Source organism: Haemaphysalis longicornis, unplaced genomic scaffold (assembly GCF_048455015.1).
Source record: "Haemaphysalis longicornis isolate Haplotype H1 unplaced genomic scaffold, Haemaphysalis longicornis Haplotype H1 scaffold_6, whole genome shotgun sequence".
NCBI classification, from domain to species: domain Eukaryota; kingdom Metazoa; phylum Arthropoda; class Arachnida; order Ixodida; family Ixodidae; genus Haemaphysalis; species Haemaphysalis longicornis.
The window spans coordinates 94,406,076-94,430,585 of record NW_027526407.1 but is presented as its reverse complement, the minus strand read 5'-3'; the positions used below and the strand labels follow the sequence as shown (position 1 = coordinate 94,430,585).

General features: G+C 48.0%; 1 long non-coding RNA gene and 1 pseudogene across 1 annotated transcript in view; one reads left to right on the top strand and one right to left on the bottom strand.

Moving 5' to 3' along the window:
* The window catches only part of LOC144141038 (uncharacterized), a 37,245-nt gene that overhangs the window by 4,113 nt on the left and 8,622 nt on the right, over positions 1-24,510 (bottom strand). Inside the window, exon 3 of the long non-coding RNA XR_013316418.1 lies at positions 1,399-1,561. This is a non-coding gene — a long non-coding RNA (uncharacterized LOC144141038). The remainder of the gene's footprint in view (positions 1-1,398; positions 1,562-24,510) is intronic.
* Positions 22,274-23,767, top strand: LOC144141674 (uncharacterized; annotated as a pseudogene).

The following is a 24,510-nucleotide window of genomic DNA, read 5'->3' as shown; positions in this document are numbered from 1 at the left end:
CGTTCCAGCTGACCTTGGCCTTTTGAGGCCAAGGTGTGCATTATGAAGTACACAGCACTAATGCATAATAGCACTTCAGTGGCTCCCTGCCCATTGCGGGATAACTGGAAATGTGAAGGCGGACGTTGCAGCATCCAAAGCGCATGACCAACGCGGATCAAAAATACCGGTGCCATTTTCTCGCAAAGATGCTTCAGCCCTTGCATCTAGTGTGGCATGGAGCATGCAGCGATCGCTTTGGGCAGACGCATCCCGCCATTACGTGCCCCTCTACTCTATCGACCCGCATTGTAATTTTAAGATGCCACCGGGACTATCCAAGCATGATGAAGCAGTACTGCACCGCATGCGGTTGAACGTCGCCTACACGCGATACTACTGCTACAAAATCAATCAGTCCTCCTCGCCTCTGTGCCCACAGTGTGGTGTGCGTGAAGACCTCCAACACCTAATATGTGACTGTGTGCGCTTTACTACACAAAGAGTGTCTTTCGCAGTGTCCCTGGGCCGGCCGCTGTCCGCAAAACTAGAACTGAGGGACGTATTAGGTCCTTGGAACTCTTCCAAACGTGTCGCTAGTGCACTGAAAGCCTTATTGGCATACCTAAAAGACACAAGTCTTGATCAGACTTTGTAATTAGTTAAAATCATATGTATTCCTCTTCATCATTATAATTATCATCGTCATCGCATTCATCTGGCGTAGCAAGCCAGGCATCTTAGCTGGGCTGACATCGCCAGTTTTCATTAAAGACTGTTCTCTCTCTCTCTCTCAGCGGTGCACACTGATAACCGTTTTTAATTATTTGTACAATTGATTTGATTGATTGTGGGGTTTAACGCGCCGACGCAACGCAGGCGATGAGGCGCGCCGTAGTGGAGGGCTCCGGATTAATTTCGACCACCTGGGGATCTTTAACGTGCGCCGAAATCTCGTACACACGGGCGTTTTTGCTTTTCGCCTCCATCAGAAAAGCGGCCGCCGCGGCCGGGAATCGAACCCGCGACCTCGTGCTCAGCAGCGCAACGCCTTAGCCACTGAGCCACCGCGGCGGGTAATTATTTGTACAATGGTGTTTCTTTAGTAAAGGATGCCTTCTTTGTAAACACTTATCACATAAACATCACAAACGTTTTATCAATTATGTGCTCAGTTGTACAGAATGTTTTCTTATGTTGAAACAATAAAAACATTCTGCATGTTATGCAAGGCCCAAACTACGCATGACCAGCTGCAACAGGAACAGCGAGCTGGCAGACACAAGCCCTCTCAGCAAACAGTGGGGCAAATGAGCTGCTATCTCATCCATGGTCCACCATATTTTACTGCCATGGAGCATGCCAAACAGCTCTGCCTTCTTTTCCTTGGCGGAAGCTTCGTGTATACACATAACTCACCCAAAATCAGTCGAATATGGGCAGTATGAGCACTGGAACTTTCCTGGTGGCTTCTCACTCTGGTCAAGTTGCCTGGGCTCGTCGTGGTACTCTTGGGTTAAGACAAAGCCTTGTGTCCGGCACGAAGACGTCTCATCCAGGCCCCCAGGGTTTTCCGAATTTTCTGATTGTGAAAAAAAGAAAGCAGTCCTAAATTCTTCTCTTTGTAACAGGCATTCCAAACGTCTTCGCTATAATGGCTAGTGTACGTTCCCGCAGGCACTGCATGATTCACAGCACCGTTATTAGAATTGGTATCACAGCTAAAAGATAAACCAATTCGGAGGAAAGTCTTATAATCTGCAATTATTCCTTCTGGCAGCATGTCCACTCATTTCCATTTTGCATATCTGACTAAATTTTAATTTGATTTATTATTCTTCTTCCGTTTTCAAATTTCAACATCTTTTATACCTTCCGCAATTCTCCAAGTTTTTGCAATGCCACTCGTAATTTTAACCTCATAAATGCAATGTAAATAGACATAGCCTGCAGCCATATAAGTGGCAACTGAGCAAATCGCAGCACATTAATTCTTATTTTCTCATCACAATAACAGCATATTCGAAGACAACATGACAATCTACACTTGATTCATCCCCTCGACAACTGTGAGGAGTGCCGTGTGCAACTAAGTACTACTCATTTGTTAGAGCCCTCTTCATGTGTAGGATCTTATGAAGAAGTCACGGCAGTATGACAGTTTGGATAATATTCTCATAGACATCTTGATGCGAGACTTTGAATCCAAGGAAGATTATGGCCAGAAAGACTACCTTCCACGATGTGTGGAACAGAGTTTCAAAACATAAAAACACCTTGTCTTTGTAGAACTCACATGAAGTGTCATGCTGAAGGATGTACAACTATTTCTTTATCTGATTACGTCTTCATTTTAACAGAAGCATGGCTGTCACCTCCAGTGAAACATTTGACGATTTTTCCTTGACATCACTGTAAATGTTCGAGTCATGAAAGAAGTATGCTAATTTCAATAAAGCACACAATCTGTGCCGTTAACATTGACATTAGCAGTCTTCTGGTTACCAGGGGGGTAACTGAGTGGCTGCCAAGAGGTGCAACACCTTAATAGGTGCATATACACATAACTGAGAGCAAAATTTTAATGTGAATGGCCGTTTAATGCCTTTCATCATCTACACACCAAGCCTGTGCGAGGTGATTACTTGGTCCGGCTTTAGGCTGGCCAACGGTCTAACACCAGTGAATGCAATGAGTCAGTAGCCTATTTACAAAGCTACCAGCTAACTTAAAAATTGCCCTAAAAACCCATGAACCACTCAGTAGTGAAGACTTGGCTGATCTTTGAAGAAGTACTTTAAATGGAGCCATGAAAACAACATACCACTTAGTTTATTTAGAAAGAACTGGCTTCAGTACCTCACTCAGCTTCATTCCAGCCACGACAGACAATTTTTAACTGAAAAATACACAATGAGTGTTAAAAAATTTCTATTTTGCAAGTGGTATAGGTAGTTGTGAAGTCATATGCACTTAAACTATTTTTTCAGCGTGATAAGTGGGAAAATTCCGTGCCTCAAGGTGGTGTTCTAAGCTGCACATTGTTTCTAGTTAACTCGCTCTGAAAGGCTATGCCACCAACCATTTTCTGTCTCATGTATGTAGATGACGTTCGAATATCTATAAAATCTGGCAGCTTATCAATTAGCAAACACAAACTTCAACTTGATGTAAACAAACTTACTGGTTGGGCAGACACAAATGGTTTTAAACTGATCCTGGATGTCAGGAAAAAGTACTTTTGCTGCGCTCTCGGCAGCACAGTATTCATGCGGACCCCTATATCACCCTTAATGGCATATCAGTTCTGGACAAGGACGCAAGTTTTTAGGAATATTACTCAAAACCAAGTTGACATTCATTCCACACATAAAAATGCCTGAAAGCACTAAACACCTTTAAAGTCCTCTCGCACCAATCCTATGGTGCAGACAAACAACATCATCTGCGTCTTTATGCGTCTCTGGTAAGGTGCAGGTTGGAATATGGCAGTGTTGTGGAGCTTCAAGTCTGCAACAAAAATGGCACTAGAAATGCTCAACCCAGTGCTGCATCTGGGGCTTTGCCTTCCTCATGAAGCTTTCTGCACTAGCCTTGTCTAGAGCCTTTAAGCTGGCAGCGAGAAATGGTACCTACATCCCCAGAGGATATACGCAAGCTTGCTGAATGCCTAAAAAATCATTTCTATGACTAACCATCCTTTTAATTCAACCTTTAACGATACATCTCCACAGCAACTCTTTTGATATTGTCCATCTACTATCATGCCCAGAGTGAGAAACAGCTTCTGAACTCAAGGTCCCCTTTTTGGTCAAGCAGAAGACAACCTTCATCGATTTCATTCCACCATGGCATCTCCAGTGCTGCGTGACCTGTCTTTTACGCAAATTGACAAAAACAGGTCCCCAAGAATTGCGATTCTGCAACATTTCGTGTTTATGGAGGATAAGACTGGTGCACAGTTTTACAGCGACGTGTCATTCTGCTACCACTGTGCCTTGTGCTGCACTCAGACTGAACTTTCATGTCAGTGAAACGATGAACTTCCACGACAGCATTTTTTTATGGCAGAAGTGTACAATATCCCAATTTTTTAAAATCGCATTGTGCAACATCAAATTCCAAAGTCCATTGTAAACACTAACTCTTAGCACGCTACACGCACTGTTAACCAGAAAGCGTTCCAAAAACTATGCAATCAATTTTGTTTTTAAGGTTATTATGTGATCATATGCCTCAAATTTGGAAATACCCATATGGTGTGTTTCAGGCCGCTCTGGAATTTCTGGGAATGAGACCACACATCAAACGGCCACTGCTGCTGCACTCATGACTACAGCACACATCACACCAGTACCCTACACTGACCTTAAGCCACACATCAGACATCTCCGTAAAACATGGCAAGCAGTCTGGAGCCAACAGAGAACAAACTAAGCATAGGAATAGAAAATACCTCAAGTCTAAAAAACCTGGCTAAAATCTCTGGGCGCAGAAATCGCTTGACAGAAAATTATAGACAAAGTAAACATTTGGATCAAGATTGAAAAATGCTGGGCAAGTTGGTTGATACGTGCATAAAAAACCAGTGAAAAAGGACGCAGGGCACTCGAAGAAGGAGAACAAACACGCAGCTGGACTAACAACTGAACAAACTAAAATGAAACTTTCATGTTTGTGTTCCAAAATCTCTAGTGCCAAGTGGAAAGCCAACCCTTGTCAGGTAAACCACCAAACAAGGTTCACGACATGCGATTAGACATGTGATGTCTAATCAGTCCCATTGTCCTCCAGAAAAATATACATCAGTCAAACGGTTGGGTGCCTTAATGATTAGCTGGGACAGCACCGGACAACTTTGGGCTGAGGAACAGGTAGTAATTTAGCTTTACACGCAAAAAATTGCAAGGATTGTGCTCCTCAGTTTGAACTCACCAGCACTCTGGGTGGGGAAAGAAAAATTGAGATGCGAGCGCAAGCTATTCGAGGCATTTTAAATAAGAAAAAAATTACACCATCTTCCAGTGGGGAACCCTGATGAGAATTCGAAGCATCATGGCAGTTCCGTGTGGTTCCATTGTGTTGCCGTTATGTTGAGTGATCTGGTTTTTACTAGCGTCAGAGGGAATTCCGCGTCCGGGTCCACACTGGTGACAAAGGCATGCAAGTGCTGTTGTGTTACGGTGAGTAGGCGGTGGTTCTCGAGGCGCCGAAACTCGTCCATCATGTTCTTGTCGATGTTGTCTCTGTGGTAGAATCGGTAGTCTCCGTCAGCTTTGGTGAGGTAAAGGTTGTTGACATTGGTGCACCGGCTGAGAGCAATGTACACGCCCTCCTCTTCGCTGCTTTGTCTTCTCGTTCTTCTTCGGCGGTTCCCCTACGGAAAGATGACGACGGTGGTTGAACGCGAACCTATCTCGTGATGGATTCTTTGGTTGGCCAATCCCTAGGGGCATCCTGCCACAATCAGCATCAGAGGCGCTGCGGACGGGGCTGGTTGAGCTGCAAGGCGCGTGGCGCTTCCCGCCACAGCTTTCCCACGGGAAATTCAACATCCCCCTGTAAAGTTTTCAGTTCGTCGTTTCCGTTGACGTTCAGCTTCGCGTGCCTTCGTTGTATCAGTAGCTTTTTGACGTAGTTTGAATGAGTCAAGGACATTAGGCGCGTTCGTAGCACTTGCTCCTGTACCTCCCGTTGCGGCCAGAGTCGTGGGATCGAAACCGGGCGCCGCTAACTATTTCTTTTTTTTTTATAGTGTAGTATCGCGGAGCTGTGGGTGTAAGGAGGAGAGTTGCGCATGCGCAGTGAGCGTGTGGACGGCGCCGCCATCAACGACGGAGGACCAGGCGAGCCTAAGAAATGCTCCGCATTTAAAACAAGGAGACTTGTGTCAGCGATCTCTTGGTGGCCTTAACGAATAAAGAATATCAGTTTTTATCTACGTAACCATGTTTTTTTACATTGGCCAAAGTGTGCCCGTGCGTAGCAATCACATATAAATGTCTGGTTTTTCCGAAATAGATCAGTTGTTAGTCCAGCGGTGTGTTTGTGCTCCTTTATCTAGTGTCCTGCATCCTTTTTCGCTGGTTCTTTTTATGTACAAACGTTTCGGTGTATAAACCATTTTAAAAATATTTGAAAAGTGTATCATAGCACCAATTTACAATACTGAACGTAGACCACATGTCATAGGAAGTGGAAAGTAAAAATATTTGTATAATACGCAGAAATGGAAATGTTCACGTTTCATCAAATTTGAATACAAGCATGCTGCTAAGCTTGCAAGGCTGTCTTGCAGTGGTACATACACTCCGACACTGCCATAAAAAACAATGTTTTCACCAAATATGACATGTACAAATGTAACCTGGCTAAAAAAAACACTGTTGAAAGCACTTTTGCACTGCTGTAGTATCAACATCACTCATTGTTCTCCCCTGTAGCACCTTCACTCCCATCTGGGTGTTGCGTACGCAGGTGATCCTTCAGGTCACGCACACTCGCAAGCCCCTTCCCACAGTGCGGGCAGTGGTGCGGGTACTGCCTCGCATGCACCACCATCTTGTGCCTCTTCATGGAGCCAAGTTGTGTGAACCTCAAACCGCACGTGTCACAAACATACAGCTTTTCTCCCGTGTGGGTCAACAAGTGTCTGTCGAGGGCGTCTTTAAGAAGGAAGCATTTCGTGCACTGCGGACATGTGAACAAGGGACCGTCTCGCGTGTGCACGAGCCGCTGGTGCCGAGTCATTTTCGAGGCCTCGCTGAAGCGTTGGCCGCAGAGCTCACACTCGTGGGGCCTCTGCTTGGCGTGCACTTCTCGGTGGTGTCTCCGTAGGGTTCCTTCCCTTGTGAAGCCCTTCTGGCAGAGCGGGCAGACAAAAGGTCTCTCGCCACTGTGCGCTCTCTCGTGCCTGGTGACATGAGAGCTTTCCAGGTGTTGGTAGCATAGAAAAAAGGGATAAAAGCACGTTAAAATTAATTTCTGCAAGCACAGCTTCTTAACAGATATCCAACACCCGCCATTCAATGCCAGTTAAGAATGACAACTAATAGTAATGTCAAGGCTTCGTGAGGCCAAATGTTATGGTGAAATGGAGGTCGTGTGATGACAATTTAATATCATTTGCTGAGGTGAACTCCTTTTCGGCTGCTTGATAAATAAAGTGACAAACCCCTTTCTTAAGTCACTTTTTTAACTGAGTACAATGTGCCATGAGTAATGCTAAATGGTAACAATCGAGAGCAGATGAATTTAAGGGCTCCTAAAATGGCCAAGTATAAAAAGGTCACTTAAGTAAATGGTCACTAACTACAAAAATAAAAGGCAGCTAACCACCTCATTGAAGCCAAGACATTCCGTACAAAATTATGGTGAAGGTATACTTGAAAATAAAAATATTGGGTGCACACCTTAGGCCAAGCTTGCATTCTAATAGATTCAACAGTGCATTAAGTGGCAGCCGTTGCTTTTCAGGAATCTGAATTAAGCAAATGAAGGACAAAAGTTCAAATAATGTGTCTATATTGTGACAGTGGAGGCAGCTACACACTAACCTCTACTTCATTAAAGCCTTAACGCCGATATGCTGAGTGTCATGATTAAGGGGGCAATCCCCCTTGGGAATAAAGATGACGAGTCATAGTGGAGCCAGAGGCCGACGAAAAGGAAGACGAAGAAAGAGAATGCAAAATTCCCGCAAAGAGAGCGGACTAATGAGGAGGTGACGCGAGGGAGGCACATGGAGAAATGACCAATGTGGTGGTGACCCGTGCGGCAGACACGGGCACAGCGAATGCAACAGTGCCGCGATGGCCGGGCAAAGGCTATTTAACCTCGGGGCACAGGCCGGGAGGGAGAGAGAGATCAGTAGAACGCCACATCAGGAAGGTCAGGTGGCACGAGTCCGAGAAACAAGCCGGGGGTACGAGACTATGCCATCGACCAGAGCCACGACTCAGCCTGGGCCGGAGTGGACCGACGTGGCATCGGCTCCTACTTCCGCGTCGTACCACCAACCTGTGCTTTGGTGGCCCCAGCGACGACGGTCGGGTGCCTGCGTACAGCGAGAACGCCTTGGCGGTCCCCATGCGGCGACGTTCCCGGAGCTCCCCAGTGCTACCTGCTTCCACGGCGACGGCCCCGAGGCCAGGGGTTGCTTCCTGCTACGAGGGCTACCACGAGGGGTAGCTGAAGAGCGGTCTACCGTATGACTACCACGCACAACTACATCGGTGCCACCACCACCGGCACCGTGGCAGCGGACAACTACGACTACCAGCGTGTCACAGCCACGCTACGGGTACGACACGTCAGCACCGGAGACAGCGGTAGGCCCGTCTGCTAGGGACTTGATATTAGATGACCATTGTTGTTAGGATTGTTAACACGGACGTTGTATAGACTGGAACTAGGACGGGTAGCGTTATTAGGGACTTCATTGTAGTGACTTTTGGTTTGGTTTGGTGCCTTTTCTGGGTTGTCGTTAGGGATTAGTATTTAGGAATTATTTGGTTGAGTTCTTTGTTTGCTTTGTGTTTATTTTGCTTACGGGTTGTAGTTGTGCATAATAAATGTGTGCTGTGATAAACATGCCAACAATTCTCCCGTGTCCATTCTTCTGAGCTGGTCGAGACGTGCCACAAAACGTGACACTGAGAAATTTCATGCTCCAAGTGGGTGGCGCCAAAAACCAGTATTCTCCAGCACAAAAACCTATGTGCCTGTGTTTATGTGTTGTTATCAATTTAAGAATAAAAGCAGTGAGCACTGGCCCACAAAGGTGATTCCCGATGATCACTACAGCATTACTCTCTATATACGCCTCAAGCGCGGCCTGTAGGGGTGCCACTGCAATCCCCCTAGCGGCCCGTTTCGAAAGAAGGCGCGGGAGTCCCCGGCCCGCTCCCCCGTCGCCGTTGCTTTTGGGGCTCGTTTAAGTCAGCGATTTACCGTTCGTCCGCGTTTGAAATACCGAATAACGTGGAGCAGGCACTCTGTTTGCAAGCGTGCTGTGTTCACGAGAGTATAAACGTTTATGACGCGATCTTAGTGAGATCTATATGAGCGCCGGGCGTGTGCCACAGGCCGGCGTCCCGAAGCCAGCATTTGCATGCAGCTGATTGCAATTCCGCTGCCCTGAAATTTAGTGGCAATGTCTCCGTAAGCAGTGTTTGCTCCGATGGTCATGTTGCGGCCATACACACTATGATGCAAATCGACTTCGTGCACTTACAAAATCCAGCGGAGCACTCATACCTGACAGCATGCAAGTTACGCCTGCCAATATCACATATCAGATATTGATCAGTACCATGAACAAGCCAATGCGGCATAAATTTCACAAACATTGTACCAAAGAAGTACGATGGTTAATGCAAAATTACACTCCGGAGTCAGCACACGACGACAAATTTAATGCTGGGTCGTCTTGTCCCGAGGTGAGCGCTCGCAAAGATTCATCTGTTACATTTATCCTACACGAGAAGCGCGAAGATGGGCTTATAGAGTAATCCGCGTCCGTCACCAAACTCTTCTTCGAAACATCGTCATGTGACACAGGACTACAGAATCTAGCAAAAACCGAAATCAGAGACCCTTATCAGATATGACACTCTTCCAACGAGCCCGTGTGTACGAGATTTCGGCGCACGTTAAAGATCTCCAGGTGGTCAAAATTAATCCGGAGCCCTCCAACTACGCCATGCCTCATCGTCTCCGTTGCGTCGGCGTGTTAAACCCTGCGATCAATCAATCAGCTCTTCCAATGACACCTCGTATCGCTTGTGAACTGCCTACCCTGTATTCTTCAAAAAATGCATCCGCCGCGGGTGCTCAGCCGTTGGTTGAAGGCGAAAAACAAACGAAAAGTGAACACGCAGCTTGTGTGTGTGATTACTAAAACGTTCATTCGTTGATTTCGCTCCGCATTTGTAAACGATAGTTAAGCGTCCTCCTCCTCACCCCCCCACCCCCCAATGTCTAGCGAAATATCAGTGCATTTCGCATCTAGTTGGTCTAGTGAATACTACCTTGCTTAAACAAACGTCTTTAGCATTTCAGAAGCTGCACTCGGTTTTTTTTTATTCCCGTACGACTATTCTATTTATTCCGGACTTGCGGACCATTCATTTTCCCGTGGTTTCATTAACATATACCTCGGTTCTTACTATAAAGCATGAGTGGGCACATATCTGACAATGCGCAGCCTTTGAGTGTACTTAACATTTTTGCGTGTCTTATATTCCCATAAAAGGCACAAGTTTTTGTCAGCTATCGGGTTATCACATCCCCGAAACATATTTTTCTACAACGTACATATTCGAAGCAAAGCCGCATTTGTTGTGTGCGCTGCAAAACGAACCAACCTCTTACACAGTCCAATATCAGGTGTAAACGAGGCGACAATAAATAGAATTCACTTGTGCTGACGTGTTCGAAGGTGACAGCGGTGATATGCTGCTACCGTCGTCAACGCCCACAAAAGCAGCCAAGAAGCGCGCAGAACCGCCTCCCCGGGTAGCTCTTGTTGGCGTTAGAGTGCTCTACCAAGATGCGGCTGTTTTTTTTAAGTGCCCTAAACGTGCAGTTAACTTACAGACGTCACCATAACAAGTTGTTTAGTGCGCGGAAAGGCAAAGAGAAGCGAAAGAGAACCAAAACACTGCATGACCACCTATCAGCCACGCAGCGCTAATCCCGCAAACGCCGCGGAGAAGCGGCGGCAGGCGGCGCAGCGATTGCGAATCTCGAGGCGTATAACCAGCAATGCATTTAGCAGCTGATGGTATGACCAGAGTCAGTGATATTCATGTCATGAACTACTTTATCACTCTACTAGAGAGCTTGATATGCTGCCAAGAGCAGCCACTGCACCATGCTGTACCATACTGCACCATGTCATAAAGATATTGCCGGTGTGACTGTCACACAGGGCCTTAGTGGTTTGAAAGCTACTCGGCTGGCACTACTCACAAGAAAATTTGCACCATCCCTGTTGCCCTTCGGGCCCCCTATAAACATTCTTGGGTCCCTGTGTACATTGTACATGTTGCTTTTTTTGGTTTAAATAAGGAATTCAAACTTTAAACTAGGTGCACAAACTTTAAACTAGTTGCCATGTGCAACATGACCTAAGCAATGCCCAAATTGCACTATGTGACGAGGTGGCACTCTGGGGCAGAAGCAAAACTGGCTCACTCGTGACTGGCGCCGATTACAGGGAGAAGCAGAAGAGGGCTGTTGAAAACAAAGAAGACACAGCACTGTGCGCTATCGTTCTCAACGTCTCATAACTACTATTTTTCTTTCTCGCCACTGACCAATGAAGCCCCTGCTAGTAGTGAACTAGCCACATCATCTTTCTCTTTCTTCCACTGTCGCAAATTGATTGTAAGTGTGATGCACGTCTTTTCGGGTAGTTGACATTCTCCCATGCCCGAAGCCTTTGCGCCTGGCAAAGCACATCTGACGGGTTTACCAGTTGGATCAAAATGCGAGCTCCTTTGATACGGACTAAAAACAAGGCACTTGCGCTGTTGCTTGTGATGTGGAGCTTACTTGCTCCTCCGTATGGCCCTTGAGGTACCCAGCCAAGCACTGTCTCAACAGTGCAAAGGTTATCGTTGAAGTACTAGATATGTTTGCTAACAAGCGAAAGTTCGCTTACAAGCGAAAATTGGTGTCAGTAAAGGAGTACTGACACCAATTTTCGGCGTTAATATTATTGCACAGTGCGCTTCCTTTACTCAACAGAATACCCTGGCTGAAATTTGAGCGGCCTGCGACGCGAAGAACACACTTTAATTGGATCTCATTTATCGCGCTGACGGAGACGCGCGCGCAGCGGCATTCAGCAAATGGACATCAGCGTGACATCACCCCGTGAAAGCCAAAAGAAGTGATGCGACAGCGCTCGTCAGAAACTCGTGACGTCACTTCACACACGCGGCCCCGCGAGCGGCGAGCGGGTGCCAGCGCAATCATAAATGGGTGCCCGTAGCCAGAGCTAGAGGCATAACTGCTGCCCAGAAAGGCACTGTTGGCAAAAATAAAGTTCCACACACAGGAAAGTAAGCGATAATATAGCCCAGAATCACAATAGAAGTCGCCATCAGGACTTTTATTGAAAGCGATCATCGAATTTCTGCCACAATGGTAGGCCTAGCACCTTCAGGCAGCTAAGCTGTTCAGCTCCGGCGGCGGCGCGGTTGAAACAACGCCCCCACCGGCCTCCCCAGCGTTTTGACGTCTGCACAAAGCAGTGAGGTCATGCCGGGATTCTGTCATATGCGCCTTTCGGGATGAAAGCACGGGAATTTGAAACACAATTTTCAGGGCGTTCAATGTAATTGATTATTGCGCGCTGAAGTATTTAAAGTGCTGTTTCGGGTTCGCCAGACTATTAAGCATCGATAAAAGCAATAAAAGTAGAACATGAAATTTTCGTGTCAGTACTCCTTTACTTTCTTAAGGCTCGGTCAGTAAGAGCAAGCTACGGCCGCGAATCATCACTATGCGTGCTTTCTTAAACGAACCCTTGACGGTGCAGACTTCTAGCACTTCGAGTGCTTTCTGGGTAGGTGCACTCAAGTGAAAGTTGCTGCCGAGTGTGACCGCAACCTTCCGGCAGTGGTACTGCCACAGACGGTCCAAGCTGCCAAATGCGAACACCACTAAGTGTGCGATTCCGGATCAAGACAAGGCAAGCTGTCGAGACAGCTCCCGAAAGTACGTTGGCTGGTCGCGTCGAGAAGTATCTAGATCAAAACACAATCACTCAATTCATATGGCCACTGTGGCCAAGTTTGGAGCAGCACCAACGAGGAGCAAGTGCTACCAGCAGGAGTTCTTATGTAGTGGTCTCCCAATCACTGTGCTTGTCCCTGTTGACCTTCCTCGCCTTTTGTGTAATTTTTGCACTTTACTCATCTACCACGCAATACCAACTTGCCCAGAAGTCCGCCATAATCAGTTGTCTCGTTGCCAGAGACCCTCACGATTGACATCTCTATGAAAGCAAAGGACTGCAATATGGTGTCTCAAACAGGTGTTACACTTACACCATGCACTAGTAAGCCATGTGAATTTTTAGCGCACCTGAAACAGCAGTGGCTCCTAGAATGCGCCATAGCTTTTCCTCTGCTGAAGACTGCACTGTGATCTTGCATTTTGTGCTCCTTACCATTGCACAATGGCACTTTATTTTTATTCGCCACAATAAATCCATGAAACCCCATGCAAACACTGCTGGTAAGGTCAAGGTGGATGGAAACTGGGAGAAGTTTCTTGGCGATTGGGGGAATGATCATGCCTTAAAGATGGAATTCCATAAAAGACCTGACCCTCCTCCCTGTTCTCCACCTGAACACCCACAATGCCACGATGGCCTTGACTTGTTCTCCTTGAGGCACTGGCTCGGGGTTGTCGTCGTTCGCAGTCTCCTTCATGCACTAACAGTATAGAACTGCCAGGTCTTCTGGCAGTGCGCACATAAGGACGTGATGCAGAATCACTGCGTAGTCCGCAGCCGGAACACCCAGGCTTTGGAGGCAGCTAGTCCTGAATCGAACCTGCTAATACAAGTCTTAGAGGAGCGACACTTGCGCTGATGATTTCACTAGAGTGATGATGACTAGGCTGTTGATGACGTCGTCTACGAGTAGCTCCGTATGTCCAAACCAATCGGTGAGCATATTCATTGCTTACGGTAATGCTTTCGTTGAGGCAAATCCACTCAACGCCGTGTTTTGCATCCCCAATAAGGTACGCCGGTAAATGCTTAAATTTCTCAATATTGGGGGGGGGGAACGCTGCAGGGCAAACGCTTTCCGACACGGTGCTCTGTTGTTGGGGAGGTACTGGATCCCCTGAACATCCGCCATCGAGAACTCTCACGCCGGACGCCCACAGAACATTCAAGGCTGAGAGCAGCCGACTGAGGGCATAACATATGCTTTTGTGGTACTCACAGGCAGTGGTAAAATCCTGCTCAATTTTGTCGCCCTCAAGTGCCTCTGCAATCTTGTCATGAAGCTGTTTAAGGAAGGCTCTCGCGAGCTGGCTGGTGACCGCTTGAAGGTCATGTGGAAATGGCGATGGAGTTCGATTTAGCTCAGTTGCTGCTTTCATCAGCCTCGCAACGGCTCCACGAAGAGTGCCTTGCAGACAGCAGAGCTTGTTCATTTCTGGCGCATGATGCTGGTCTTCTATACCGTTTTACAGCGCCATAATGCTGGTAGGAGACACAACAAAGTGCACTATTGTTCCGAACGTTTCTTCAATTTTACTTTTTCGTTCTCGCCACTGCCCCATGCACCCCGCGGCTAGCGATACGCTACCCACACCTTCTTTTTCTTTCGGTGTCTCAAATTGACTAAAAGTGTGGCACATACCTTTTCAAGGATTTAACAAGGGCGGTATTGCAGTTGGAAGCTGGCAGTTTTAGCTTAGTTTTGACTGAATGAGAGTGTGGGTCGGTGAAAAGCATTTCAAAGCCATCATATTATAAGAACTTATAACGTTACCATAAGCAAGCACGTATTGCCACGAGAGAGAGCAGGGCACTGAAAATGAATGAAGTTTTCTACCTCTCGACAACTCACATGCACCAGATACGAATGTTGCCTTGATAGTTGCAGTCCCATACAAGTCACTAGCCTGGAAAATATCAGATTCTTGGCATGCCTGAAAATCTCCAAAATGCCCCCTAAACCAACCCAGACTGTCAAACAAAGCTATATTTATGAGGACCCCCATACGTGGAAACAATATGAAAACTAGCCGTAGGCACTTGATGAATCAGATGCTCGTTCACTAGCAGTTGCGTCACATAAGAGCAACTACCGTAAAATTCCGGGCAAGCGCCCCCACCCGAGCAAGCCCCCCCCCCCCCCCCCCCCCACTTCAGTGCTAATTTCAAATTTCTGCGCCGTTCCGGGAAAGCACCCCCTCCTCCTCACCCCATCCTTCCGCGCATGGAGGAAAGAAAAGTTATCACGCACCGCACGCAGGCAACACTGGCTTGCCGGATCCAGTCTAAGAATCCAATCCAATCCTACTTCAACTTCGCATCCCGAATGCTACGCGCCATTTGTTTCTCTGTTTTGGCGGTGGTAGGTCATGCATTCCTACACAGTCGCGAAGAAAATCGAGGTGATCCGATGGCACCGAGAGCACGGGAAGAACGTGCACCAGACCTCTCGACAGTTCAAGCTCGACCGAAAGCACATTCGGGAATGGGAGAAGAATTTCGACAATCTCCTCCAGCAAAACTTCGGAAAAGCAAAACTTCGACGGAAGCTAAGCAACGGCGCCCCAGTGTTCAGCGAGTACGTGGACGATGCGCTGTTCGAGTTCCTAGAGCGCGAAAGAAGCACGGGATGCGCTGTTAGCAACCGGCTGCCGTCTGAAGAGGCTGTAAAAATAGCAAACAGCATGCAGTTTGGTAACTTTGTAGCTTCCAGCCACTACATAAGCAGGTGGAAGCAGCGGTTCGGCGTTGCAATACGCCGCGCCACAAACGAGAGCCAGAGGACGCCCGAGGAATCTGCGGAGGCAGTAAGCGCCTTCCGGACTTCCGCGAACTCCCTGCGATGGAGAAACGACTACACGCTGTACAACATCGCCAATATGGATCAGACGATGGTGCGCATCGACAACCCCGCCAACAGGACAAACAACGTGGTCGGCGAAAGCACCATTCGCATCGCGAACACCGGATGTGCCCGGCGAGGCTTCACGGCCGCCCTAGCTGCACGTGCCTCCGGCCACAAGCTCCCGGTGTTCGTCATCTTCAAGGAACCAAGCGGCAAAATTCCAGCCAAGACTTTTGCGTGTCTTCCCATACCAGGTGAGAATAACTTTATTTTTTGATGGGGGTGAGGAATCGCGATGTTGCCGAGGTGGTTCTAACACAATGCGGACTTTTTTTTTTCACTCGTAGCAAATGTTCGTCTCACCGCCACTAAGAACGAGTGGATGACTTCGGAGAAGCTGCAGGAGTGGCTCTCAAGGGTTTGGGGCCCAAACGTCGATGATGTGCGGCGGTTACTGGTACTGGACCAGGCACCCATCCACAAAACTGAAGCTGCGAGAACCGCTTTCAAGGAGCACGATACCGACGTGCTTTACGTGCCTGCGGGGTGCACCAGCATCCTGCAGCCGGCTGACGTATACTGGAACAAGCCGTTTAAGCCCACCTTGCGGCGCTTGTGGGAGGAATACATGCGCAAGGAAGAGAGGACGCCAAAAAGCAACTTCAAGAAGCCGTGGCGGCAGCAGGTTCTTGATTTTGTTGCCGAGGCGTGGGCTGCTGTTTCGGAGGAAACAGTGGCGCGCTCCTTCAAGGGGTGCGGCATTGCAAACGCACTCGACGGCTCTAAGGACGGCGACCTGCACGGCGGGCTGGCAGATGTTGGAGCCGTAGCACCAGAAGACCGGGGCGGACTGGAAGCCGAGTGCGCCAAACTTTTTCTTGCAACAGACTGTGAGGAGTCTTTCGATGGTTTTGAAAGTGACGAACAGGATTAAGATCAAGCCGTGGCACCCCATGACTGGGGCAGCAGAGTGCTGCGAACATTGTTTTTGCAGCAGAGTGCTGCAAACTTTTTTTTTTGCTGCTAAGTTTGCTGCTAACAGTAACATCTTTTGCATAATAAAGCTCATCTTCCTAATGACAGTTTAAAACCACGCACACTGCGTTTTTTTTCATAAAAACAATTGTTGCCGCCATCTTGAATTTCGGTGCCATTCCGGGATAGCGCCCCCCTCTACTTTGCTGGTAATTCCGACTTGCTGGGGGGGGGGGGCGCTTGCTCGGAATTTTACGGTAGGTAAATGGTATAGTACTGATGGGTGAGCATACATGTACAAATACTTAAAACGATGTGCACACATGTAAATGTAACAGATGCCCCTTGTACATTGTAACAAAAGTGGTTGAATAGATTGTCATGTCCAGAAAAATGTGTTTGAGAAAATCCCATAGCCGAGGTGCGCTAAAAGAAATCTGTGACCTACCTTAACCACACAAGTCGTGCGTCAGAAGCCCCCAAACAAAACAAGCGATGGGTACACATAAGTTCAATTCCAAGGTTTGGAAAAAAAAAAACTTCTTGCTCAGCTGTATAGTTGGCTTGGGTACTTAGTGAAAGTGGGACTTCTGTGCAAGAGATAAAAAATGAGATTAAGGCAGATAGTGCTTTTGTCCTTGCTATTCGTGATTCATGACGGTCATGTCCCTCAATTACTTTGTCATGTGGCAAAGACAGAAATCCTACCAGTCTTACAAATACCAGGGATATTCTCGCAGCCAAAGGAGAAAAAAAAGAGAAGCATTGCACGTGTGCTTCTATTGGCGGTGAGATGTTTGAGTGGCGCCCTCTGGCTCTAACGTCGGCTTAGGGACTCGCTCCGCTGTCGTTTGCTACACTCCGTTTGTGAGGGGCAGAAGTGCCTGTGCTAGAAATTGTCCGCTTTGATGCTTCAGTGCATTAAAAACTGTATTTCTAGTAATGCAGTTATTTTGCCAGCTTCTGACACATCTGAATAATTTCAAGCTGCATCCCCCACAAGTTTGCAACACACGAGGAGAGATAGAACAACTTTCTTTAGAGCACCGGCCAGAAGATCGTATGAAACTCGTCCTTTCTAGCTTATTCACGAGGTTCACTGCTTAGAGCTCCTCGATAAGTATTCAGAATGTGTAGGCTTCCCTAAAGTACTTTTGAGATGCTTTTATAAACCTCAGCAGTCTAACGCTATGCACCAAGCAGCAGGCCCTTAGACACGCACTGCAAAGCAGGAAATAAAGCGGCTGTCCACTATTTTTTTCCTTGTAATTTACTGGCAGGAATCTGATAAAATGTTTTTTTTCTGTGCACAACGCAGTAATTTTTCTGCACCGTCACAAACATCTTATTAGTAGGCTTGGGAATGTTTGGGACGCTCACAAAGATTGTGTGGATATTTTCTTCAGGCTGTATGGCATACATACCCTTCTTCACAAATTGTCTTTCTTTATGGCTGCGTGCAAGAAGGTGCATATCCACAGCGTGCGTTGTTTACTCACATGCAAATACAATGACAAGGTTTGTGCTACGCCACCGCGATCGCACCCAACTGGAGGGCGGCTTTTGTGCTCCGAATTTATATCGTAACCATCATTATAATAACGAACTGACTCTCAACACGAACAATTATGACATGATTACGGTGTTGAAGGCTTGATATACCGTACTCGCTATTGAACGCATTAAATAGTATGTGTGCATGTATTACATGAATCGAAACCGATGAATATTTCCAAGCAGCTGTTTATTGTTTTCCAACCCTTCAAGGCATAGAGAACAAATCCTGGTCTCCTCGGGATGGCGTTCTACGAATTGAAAAAAAAAATTACTCTTACTCTCTTGTCCTGGACTGAGGACGCCGCCCACAAACCAGCTCGATTTTAATGTTAAATAATGTCCTCTCCTCCTTCCCTTACTCCTCCTCCTCTTTAGTGGAGCTCTGTTCTAACACATGTCTGAATATTGGGAAAATATGGCTGTGGGAAATGTACAAAAATATCCCTCCAGGTCTTAACAAATATAGGGTTACTGTATATTTACCATAGACGTGACTGGTTTTGCTCAATAAACCTCCGTACTGGCTGGAAGCCTGGTAAAAACTAGCACGCGCCTATACACACAGTGGGTTATTCGGAACTCAATCTACAGTTTTTGCACCCCATAGTGCATGTCGGCAGGCTTTCATTGCATGAAAATGTAAAGTGATGTGATACAATACTTTCGAGCGTTCGGCAAGCTTGTAAAACTGCTTTACTTTACGTACGATCACTGGGGATCGTAATGCCTTCTGCCGAAGCCGACATCCCCGAAGGCCTGGAATTTGTTTTGGTGTTGCTGTTGCTGTTGTTTCACTGTTGTCGGTTACTATAGCAGCTGGCTGTTACCTTTGTTCGAAAGATTGCTTAATACAGGAGCTGACGCCTAGCTCCGACTCTTCGAGCTCCGCACAGGACCGGCTTCGTAAGGAATGGGGCGACGCCAGCAATGTTTCTTCCGCAGCGGTATCCAAAACTATATTTTAACTCCCGCCGTGCTAGAGTATGCGATTTTAACACAATTATTACCATAGAAAGTTACGTAGATGCAAAATCTCGTGCGGACAATCCTCAGAAGTCAACCGAGCGCTAAGAAACAGCAGGGAGAGCGAGCCCAAGTGAAGCAGACAACAAATGCGAGAATCCCTAAGCCGACATCACGGAGGCGCGCTTCGCAGCGCCGCCCATGGTCGCGCTCACCGCCAATACTGAATCTGTTCCTTTTTGTCCAGTTAGGATCGCAGACATTGCTGTACATTGGACGTTTCGCATTCTAAAAAATTGCATTTTTTTGGCCGGTTTCGCGTTTAGGGTCAAACATAGTCTGAGAGCGAGGACAAGTTGAGTGAGTGCGCAAATAAGAGCGGACGGGGCTGTTGTTTCCGAACCGGACAAGCAGGCATATATTGCTCTATGTTGAATAAACATTTTGTGCTGCTGATCGATTACATAAGAATCCATGAACAAAGCAGTGTAGGGCGTGCTTACAGACATGGCTGAGCTCCAATTCTTGAAACATGCAACAGAGGCGCGATACATCCGTTGAACGGATCCTTGCCAGGGGGGTTTACACAACATAAGAAAAGAAAGCCCATCTTCCCGCGAGGGAACCCTGATGTGATGCGACGCATCGGGGGGTTCAATTGGTCGTAACGTTGCATTGAGCGTTTGCGCTGACGCTGGTATTGGATTGTGTCAGCCCACTCGCTGAAGGGACCGTCGCTTCCATCACGTCTTCATCGGAAATCAAGTCAAGCACGGAGTCGTCAAGCAAAGTCACGCAGAGTCGAACGAGAGCGAGCGCTGACTGAACCACCGCAGCGCGCTAGGTGCTTTATATTCACAGCGCTTGAAGGAGAGGAGACAACGGAGGAGAGTCGCGCATGCGCGGACTTGTGCGCACCGTGCGTCGCCGCGCGACAGGAGTGGAGCGAAGCGAGCAAAGCGCGCGCACGCAGCTGTTGTTTATGATAATGAGACGGAGTGAGAGTGTGGCGCACAACGGTCAGAGAGAAGAACGGAAGAGGGATGCGGACGGACGGCGCGACAACGACGACACAGGAGGGACATGCCTCAGAGCAAGAGATGCGTCGCATCTAATAATGAAACAAGAACTGCGCGGCAGAGGTCACTCACTCGTTTATGCGACAGGACAAATGACTTAAGCAATGCTGGTTGACTAAATAAGCATCTGAGAAAAAAATCCCCGAGGGGCACGCTTGCAGACACAGCTGAGCTCGGTTCTTAAAACACACAACGGAAGCGTGATACATACATGCGTTCGAAGGATCCCTGCCGGTGAGGTTTACAACATAAGCAAAGAAATAATGAAACACAGGAAATACTGCAACAGGAGCTGCACGGCCGAGGCCCCTCACTTGTTTGACGGACGTAAAGAATAAGACTTATGCGAGTGCTCATTCATTCAATAAGCATCTGAGAACAAAGCAGTGTGGGGCGCGCTTGCAGACAAGAGCTCTGATTCTTCAAACACGCAACAGAGGCACGATTACGTGTTGGAAGTAACCATGCCAGTGGGGTTAACATGACATGAGCAAAGAAATAATGAAGCACGGGAAATAATGCAACAGCAACTGTGCGGCAGAGGTCACTCGCTTGTCGGGATGGGAAGATTGAGACTTAAGTGAGTGCTGGTTGACTAAATAAGCATCGAGAACAAAGCGGTGCGGGGTGCGCTTGCAGGCATGGCCGAGCTCTGATTCTCCAAAGACGCGACAGAGGTGCGATGCACGCTTTGAAGATATCCTTTTGCCAGTGTGGTTTACACGGCATAAGCAAAAAAATAATGGAATATGGGAAAGAATGCAACAGGAACTGCATGGCAGAGGTCACTCACTCTTTTGCGAGACGGGAAGAATGACTTATGCGAGTGCTCGACGACTAAATGGACATCTTAGAACAAAGCAGTACGGGCGGTGCTTCCAAACATAACTGAACTCTGATTCTTAAAACAGGCGATGGAGGCGCGATATAAGCGTTGAAATTATCTCTGCCACGGGGGTATACATGACGTGAGGCAAGCAAAAATTGCCCCCATCTCCCCGCGAGGGAACCCTGGTGTGATGCGACGCATCTGGGGGTTCAATTGGCGTTTCCATTGGGTTGATTCTCCACATTGCGTGAAACGTATTGTGAACGCGTAGGATGCCTTCCATCACATACGGATGTTCTCATACGCGGACGATGGGACCAATTTTACATTTTCATGCACATGCATACGCGAAATGAGAGAGTACACGTGCTTTAACCATAACCTCTTCATCGAAGAATCAAGTGAAGTACGATGTAGTCAAGCACACAGTCGTCAAGCAAAGTGTCGCGAAGTCGAACGAGAGTGAGCGCTGACTGAACCGCTGCGGAGCGATACCCGCTTTATATTCACAGCGCTTGAAGGAGAGGAGACCGCGGGAGAGAGTCGCGCATGCGCGCACATGCGCACCGGAGCAGCTGTTAACGCATTTTTAACGCAGCGAAGCGCGCGCCAACCAAGCGCACCAGCTGTCGTTATGCTAATGCGCCGGAGTGAGAGTGTTGCGCACAGCTGTGGGAGAGACGAACGGAGGAGAGTCGCGCATGCGCAGGTGGCGTGCGGACGGACGCCGACGACGCAGGAGGGACATGCCTCAGAGCAAGAGATGCGCCGCATCTAATAATGAAACACAGGAAATAATGCAACAGGAACTGTGTGGTAGAGGTCAGTTACTCATTTGCAGGATAGGAAGAATGAGACATGAGAGTGCTGGTCGGCCAAATAAGCATATGAAAACAAAGCAGCGCGAGTGTGCTTGCAGACACGGTTGAGCTTCGATTCTTAACACGAAACGAAGGTGCGATATACGCGCTGAAAATATCCTTGCCAGGGGGGTTTACACGACATGAGCAAAGAAATAATGAAAAGGACCTGCGCGGCAGGGGTCACTGTAGTGTCCATGAACAGCCAATGTGGAAATGTAGGTTGGCAACCAGGATCAGGGAAGCCACACCCAGAATGGCTGTATAGTTTTGGAATAAACAGCAATGTTCTTCCCAGCTGATTCATGGTCGTATTACGCACCTCCCACTGCGTTACAATGGCGACGAGGATGCATCTGAACGCAGCAGCTGCCAAGTGAAAATTTTAACCGGAATGAAGCTGCCTCCACTCGTACAATGACGGAATTTTGCGGTATGGCGCATAGTTCGCTTCCCCCGTTTCCCCTCTTCAACGCGCATGCCACTGACGCCAATAACGTCGGCACCGAATGGTTGTGATGGGTGAAGCGCTTCGAAAACTTCAACGTGGCCTGCAGCATCACAAACGACGCCCGGAAGACGGCCATGCTACTACACTACGTTGGAGAGGAAGTTTACAATATGTACTGTGCGTTACCCGACTCCCCTGCTGCCGCAGCTACATCTACCGTTTCAAGCACCAATACCCCTGTCGCCGCAACTTCCCTCTACTCTGTAGCCCGCCAGAAGCTCGACAACTATTTCACGCCACGGGTGAACACTACATCCGAGATCTACTGCTTCCGTCAAGCTAAGCAACTGGAAAGCGAATCGCTCGACACATTCTACACGAGGCTGCGCCAGCTCGCAAATCACTGTGCCTTTGCTTATGCTGACACCGAGATCAAAAATCGAATTCTACTTCTACATCAACACGCCTCTGCGAATACACCATGTAGCACGACCTCGACCTGGCAGGCATCCTCAGGCAAGGCAGATTGTTTGAGGAAGTTGAACACAACCTCTCTGTGATGGAACACGACCATCAGCAGAGCAAGGACAACATAGCGCCTGTACTTGCGGTAAACACCAAGCAAAACTCACGACCTCATTATCAGCCGAAGCACCGAGGAAAAGCCTCTCGTGAACCCCCACACCATCAACAAGCAGATGCAACGTGCTACAACTGTGGACAATCGTGGACTCGCAGCGAAGGACGCTCCAGCTGCCCCGCCTGCGGCAAGCAGTGCAACGCGTGCCGCAAAATCGGACATTTTGCTCACGTGTGTCGTTCTGCATCCAAAACCATACATGCAGTCACGAGGGACAGCGGCACTGACAGTGATGAACACGTGTTTATGACTTCAGCCATCTCTCACAGCAACCACGTCTCCACAGGTGGACATCAACGTCAACGGTGAACCCATCTGTTTTACGATTGACACTGGTGCTATCGTGTCCATGGTCACTTCGAACGATGTGAAAAGTCGTTTCAGCAAGGAGACGTCCAAAACGTCGAGTGTTTGCTTATGGTGCAAGTTCTCCGTTACCATTACTCGGAAAGCTGCACGTTTTCATGGCATACAGGGAGCGCAGCAGCCACGTAGCGCTCTACGTCGTGTCTGGAGATTGTGCACCGCTGCTCAGCTTTTCTGCCACACCTCGTCTGGGAGTAGTCCAGATCGCATACAGTCTAGAAAAGGTAGCAAGCAGCTGGACCAAAGAGTGGCATACCTAGAGCTCTTCCAAGGTGTTGGCTGTCTCAAAGACTTTCAGGTGCACCTTCATGTTGACTCCTCTGTTCAACCACTAGCACAACCCCACAGATGCATCCCCTTCACCATGCGGCAGCCCCTGGAAGGACTTGAACGCCTGCAGTCCCTCGACATCATTGAAAGGGCTGAAGGACCAACCCCCTGGCTGAAGGACCAACCCCCTGGGTATCTTTAATTGTAGAAGTCCCAAACCCACATGACCCCCAGCAAATTCGAGTGTGTTGACATGCAATGTGCCAATGAGGCCATTCAGCGTGAGAGACATGTCATACCAACAGTGGATGACATCCTTGTTGCTTTGAATGGCTCTACTGTGTTCTCCAAACTCAATCTGAAAGATGGATACCACCAGCTAAAACTTGACGCACCATCCCGTGTGATCACCACTTTCTCTACGCATGTGGGACTCTTCCGATACAAGCGACTCAACCTTGGCATCAACGCAGCAGCCGAGGTCTTCCAGGACACCATACGTCAGGTATTAGCCAACATCCCTAACATGCTCAACGTGAGTGATGGCATCCTGGTGTATGGAAAGACTGAGAAGGAGCATGACGAAGCGTTGAAGGATACACTGGAATGCTTACTGGCGAGTGGTCTCACATTGAATGACAGTAAATGCATGTTTTACCAACAGGAGCTTAACTTTTTCGGGCATGTATTCTCAAACAAAGGCGTACAGCCAGACCCCACAAAGGTATCTGCAATACTGGATGCATCACCACCCTCTAGCGCCAGCGAAGTGAAGTCTCTCCCTGGTCTTGTCACCTACTGCGGTCGGTTCATACCAAACATAGCCCACCTCACTAAACCACTCAGGAAACTCATAACCAAAGGTGAGGACTGGTGTTGGACAGACAAACAGCAAAACGCCCTGGACGAACTGAAGGGAAAGCTGTCTGAAGGCACAGCACTTGC